The sequence below is a fragment of the Pseudopipra pipra genome, chromosome 4, assembly GCF_036250125.1.
Source record: "Pseudopipra pipra isolate bDixPip1 chromosome 4, bDixPip1.hap1, whole genome shotgun sequence".
Classification (NCBI taxonomy): domain Eukaryota; kingdom Metazoa; phylum Chordata; class Aves; order Passeriformes; family Pipridae; genus Pseudopipra; species Pseudopipra pipra.
Window position 1 is genome coordinate 13372481 of NC_087552.1, and position 6129 is coordinate 13378609.

Sequence of the window (6129 nt, forward strand, 5' to 3'; positions counted from 1 at the left end):
GGTTCACCAGATACACATTTAAAAAACATGACAAACATTTGAGTCTTCAGAGACTTTTATGCTTTGTTATCTCCATTATGTTGGAAACTTACTCCACTCAACTGCATACCTTGGATCCACGCAACTTCGTATTTTTCAACTCTTTAGTTGCTTACAGAAACAAAACCAAGTTGGCTGTCAAGGCAAACTTGTAGAAGAAAGGAATTTACAAGGTTTCAGGATGTCAAGCTCAGCAGAAAACTACTTGCTGTTAAATAAAAATCTTTACTACAGGAAAGAACAGTGTGCACACCTGCTATACTTAGGTATAAGTATATATACTAATAAAAGGAAGAGCAAAGTGATGACAAATGGTTTTCCCTTTCAAGGCTAAAGAGTATTTTGACCACATTTTTCAATGGAAATTACTTGTAACTTGTTCAAAGTGGTACTGGCTGAGAATTTTCTCTCCCTTCAGGAGAAATGCTGACATAATCACTATTAGTTTGGAGCCTGTTGTTTTCTTCTTGCTTGTGCTCTGACTTGTGCACACAGCTCTTGGGGAGCATGCCCTTGGCAGATGAAGGGTTGCCAAGTATGCCATTCATACACATTCCAATTTAGGGCATTTGCTGCTTTGCTCTGGTATTTAAAGGAGAGTAAAATTGTAAAGAGCCATACCAGTGAGTGTTCACAGCTGCTTCATGGAATACCTTTTATCCCAGTGGGCCAGGATTGATTTCTGGAAAGCAATAAACAGTTTTACTGAAACATTTCTGAAAGAAGAAACCCAGAAGTGGCCAACTCTAGCCTCAAAACCAAGATGACCTTGGATGATGCATATTTCAAGTAAACCACAGACAGATTTAACTGATGTGCCCTTAAATAACCCAGATGTAGTTCTATTTGCAGGTGGCTCGTCCTACTACCATGCAAGGACAGCAATGGTCTGGGTATGCTGTGGTGAGCCAGGGACAGGTAATGGAAGCACAGCCACTTCCAGCAAGGATAAGTGTACAAGGAGCAGAAGTAGTAGCCTTGACAAGTGCAGCGTTTGGGGCTTGTCATACCCATGTTATGGAAAGTGTGTTTTTTACATCAGCAGGGAAAAGAGTATTTAATGGAGAAGAAATACACAGTTTACTAGAATCAGTACAGTTACCTGCAGAAGTTGTTGTAATACATTGCCCAGCCCACAATACAGGCATTGGTCAAGAGAAATTGGTAGAGGGAATGCCCTCACTGATGCAGCTGCAAAGGCCAGAGCCAGGCACCCTCTAGGACAATGTAGTGTTCTGGTTCTGATGATTAACCAGAATGAATGGCCAAATTTGACAGACTAAGACTATGTATGAGAAGGACTGCTCAACAGAAGAAAAGAGACTGTTGGAAAATAAGTGGGAGGCAACTCAAAATGATGATGCAATATGGTCAGTTGTGGGAAAGCTGATTCTGCCAAAGAAGTGTTTACTCACTGTTGCTAGATGATTTCATGATAAAGCCCATGGAGGGATAGTGGTAATAGCCAAGTACAAAAAGTATGGGCAGCTCCTGGAATTTATACCACTGCAAATAAAACCTGGAACAGCTGACTGCTTGCCAAAAGTTCTCAAGTATCTGACTGAGCTCAGAGTTAGGAGAGCAACCAAATAGGCTCTCCAGACATGCCACCCATGGCTGGGCACAAGCATTTTATAGTGGTAGACAGCTGGGCAGAAACATTTCCAACAAGAAGGGCTGACACAGGAGGAGTAGTAAAAGCCTTGCTGAAAGAAGTTATACCTAGATACAAGGTTTCACCATCAACTGAACCAGAGGTGTTCATTTTACAGGGAATATATAATCTGCTGTGTAAGTCTTTGGGGATAGAGAGGAAATTACATATACCATACAATCCACAATCTTCAGGACAAGTGAAAAGGATGAGTAGTACATTAAAAGAAAAGATAGCAAAAATATGTGCATACACTCATTTGAAATGGCCAGAAGCCTTGAATTTGGCTCTGGGGGAAATGGCACGATAACCCGTAGTGCTGATACCAGTAGAAGTTCTCTGTGGGAGGCACTTGGCTTTGCCAGGAATTACAGCCCAGCTAAGACCAGCATCTTGGATGGTCATGAATGCGTGACCCAGTATGTTACATATATGCCAAAAGTGTTTGAAAAGCTGGGGAAGTGTGCTCAGTAATATCAGCCCAGCCCACCTGAAATACAGGTACATGATGTATAGCCTGGGGATCAAGAGTTAATCGAGAGATTCTCATGAAAATCCAACTGAGAACCTAATGGGAAGGACTATGTACTATGTTCTTATTTTGTTGTTAGGTAAGGAAAACTGGTTACACCATTTTGACATTAAATGAGTAGTGAAATGATCAACCAGCTGATCAACAACTGACTTTTGAGAATCCTTCATGATTTCGTATTGATTATCATTACTATCCTATGGCAATCTTGTTGGCCATAAATCTGTTATGTTTGTTACTTGGAAGGGCAGTGGTTAAATGCCTCGAAAGTTTTCTTTCTGCCTCCTGGATGGTCAGACAGGAAAAGTTTCCTTAAGAAATGTGGACAGAGCAGTGCTAACCCCTCTGAGCCACGCCCCACTGCTGGCCTGGGAATCCTTCCCACTTCAGCCATGAACCAAAACCAGCAGCTCCCCACTAGATGGAGAGCCAAGCACACATAGCTCTTGTGGAAGACTACCAGCATGTTCCCAGCTTTATTTTGTGATTAAACTGTGTTCATCCGTAGCAAGCACTGAAGAAAAAATTAATTGTCCTCTGGGCTTTTTAGATCTGTGAGCCTTTAGCTGCACTCAGAGCGTGATTACAAAGCTTGCTTGCCACATGCGGGGCTTAGGTTGTACTTCTGTACTTCGAATAATAGTCACTTGATACCAGAAAGTTTTCCCTCCACCGGAGCTAAAAGTGACAAGTAGAGGACTTAGCTTAGAGTAAGTGAGTAAACATTACCAGAGGGCTTTGCAGGATGATTCAAAACAATATATGATATGTTTTTAAGTATAATGTGGGACTGAACTTGATCAAATCCATCTCCTTTAATTTTTTTTTTTAAGGTTTAGGGACTTTGCTGTACACATGATAAATGACTTCTCTATGAAATGATGTTTTTATTCTTTGCTGTAGTTACTTATCTAACTTTGTTATTCATTGCAAAAGATAATCCAAAAGCAAAGTAAAAAAGTTTGCCAGACTAAGAACATCAGACTAAAACCTCATGAAGTTCAACAACTCAACTGCAAGGGGCTGCATCACAGTCAGGGCAGTCCCAAGCACAAACACAGGCTGGGCAGAGAATGCACTGAGAGCAGCCCTGAGGAGAAGGACTTGGGGGTGCTGGTGGATGAGAGGTTGTGTACTTGCAGCCCAGAAAGCCGCTTGTATCCTGGGCTGCATCGAAAGCAGTGTGGCCAGCAGGTCGAGGGAACTGATTCTACCCCTCTACTCTGCTCTCGTGAGGCCCCCCCTGGAGTGCTGCATCCAGCTCTGAGGTCTCCAACATAAGAAAGACATGGACCTGTTGGAGCGAGTCCAGAGGAGACCACAAAGATGATTAAAGGGCTGGAGCACCTCTCCTATGGGACAGGCTGAGAGAGTTGGAATGGTTCAGCCTGGAGACCTTAGAGCAGTCTTATAGTACCTAAAGGGGCTACAAGAGAGCTGGAGAGAAACTTTTTACAAGGGCATGGAGTGACAGGACAATGGGGAATGGCTTTAAACTGAAGGAGGGTAGGTTTGGATAAGATACTAGGAAGAAGTTCTTTACTGTGAGGATGGTGAGGCACTGGAACAGGTTGCCCAGAAAAATTCCCATCCCTGGAAGTCTTCAAGGTCAAGTCAGATGGGGCTTTGAGCAACCTGGTCTAGTGGAAGGTATCTCTGCCCATGGCAGAAGGGTTGGAACTAGATCAGTTACCATGCTATAAATCAAGCAATTGATACATTTTCATAGCATAGGATGTATGGATTATTTCAGGGAATGATTGAGGAAAACATATATTATTGGTTACCACATAGTTTGGCGTGGGTCCTAGCATGGCTGTCTTTTTGTTGGCTTTCAAGTGCTTCATTGTTGTAGCTTCTATACTTCAGGGTGCATAAATGCTTCCATTATTTTCTGCATGGAACTTTTATTTCTGTACACAAAAGACTGCACTGCTCCTGTGACTTTGCTTTTAAAACATACACTGTGGCTGCACACCTGAGCACCATTAAAGCATCGTGTAATGGTTTACACTGATTGTTACTGAGTGTTTTCAAGAGCCAGGAAGCATGAAAACTGCATTCTCCAGCATGTTCTGCCTAACTGGTCTCTACTATATATGGATAGTCCTAAGTTACTGCACTAACTATAAAATTAGAGGAAAATGGCAAGGTGTAGTATTCTGTAAGTGTTTCACATGGTCAAAATCCATGACCAGCTGTAATTTTCTGCTCTGAAGAACGCTGAATAGTCACTTTCTATAGTTAGTACTGTCTTATTCATCTCTGTTGGGTTTGGCATTCTGTTCTGACTCCTCACAGCCTCAAGCATTATAGGCAGCAATATGACTAGGGTTTTGTTCTTTGAATTAGTGTTTGTTCTTTGAATTAGTGTTTATTATCTGAAGACAGATAATTGTCATTATGTATTTCTACTTTATAGTAATGTATGAAAACAGGGAGGAGTAGTTGGAGAATATTTTAAAATTTCACAGTCTTTGTAAGATGTCCTGTTACTTGAATGTGCCCCAAGCCTCTGCTATTTCCTCTTTTTTTGTGATCTCCTTTTTGAAAGTGAAGTATGTCCTAAGATACAAGTTCTGTCATTCCTCAGGTGAGATGTCAGGCCTCTTGCAAAGCCTGTGTTTATAAAAGAATACACATTGAGTAATCAGAAGGACTCACAGTAAGATTTAGAAAAACTGCAGATTTAAAATGGAAATTGTAGTGGTTGCCACCACCTGTGTTGTGTTGCTATATTCACATCCATTTTGAAGCACTGTGGGGACTTAAAGCACTGATGTGGTACAGTTTTAAGCTTGAGATGAAGGCAAGTATAAAAAAAAGAAGGCAATAACATTCAAGAATATATCATAGTGGGAGGCCGGATACTGAAACACAGTTCAAATTTGATCATATTTAGAAGCTCTTAGAGTTGTTTTCAAAAGCTTGAGGCAGGTTATTTCTGTGCTAAAAAGTTTAAAATCTTCAAAATATTAACAAAGCCAAACTCGATCCTAGCTCATAGGTTTGGGTTTGTACAGGAAAAAAAAAAGACAGTAAAAGGGTGTGTGAATAGAATAAGGAGTTGTTGAGTATAACCCTCCACTAAAAGCTTTTTCACAAACTTTTTAGGAACAGAAAGTAGGTGTATATATAGATAGATTTATAAAACTAAAGCAGTAGCTTGATATAAGACATTTCCTTTTGCTTAAAGCAGTGCTGAGAGATGGGGCTGGAAACCTAGACTTAGGTTTGTAAGCCTCCTTTACCAACAGCTGCTCAATAGCTTTGGCCTGTGGGGTTTTTGCTAACGGAGCTCAATCCCTGTCCCCCTAACCTGAGGGCATCTTCTCTGATCAGATGCTTTCTCCTTCCAAGAATAATAAAGATTACCAGACAGGGGAGGATTAGCAGAGAGGGGAAGATTATTAATTCCCTGGAAGCTCTGTGGTTAGATGCTGGTTGGGAATTCAGGATGCACACCCAGCCAATGGGGCTAATATAATAGGCATGGCCTGAGGAGGTACACTTGTACTGGAGGGGCAACTGAAGACCCAAGATAGGATCAAAAGGATTTTTGCTGTTGTTTGCAAAAGGTGTTACAACTTCTACAGTAAAAAACAAACAAACCAATCTTTACTATATAGTCCAGATGTACTTTGATTTTTTAAATGTTGTTTTTAGCTGGAACTTTCCTTTGAATCGTAAGTAATGTTTCTCCTCTTTGTGGCATGTGTGAAGGGACAGATGGGAGTTGATCACTGGATTAGGAGTTCATATTAGTTTAGGACTCATCAGTATGCTTTCTATTCTGTCAGTAGTCCTGGGGAAAATATATCTAAACTGAAATGAGATGCACTCGATAAAGAATTGCAGGATGGGAATGTATTAGTGCAAGTCATTATGGCTTAAAGGAAAACAG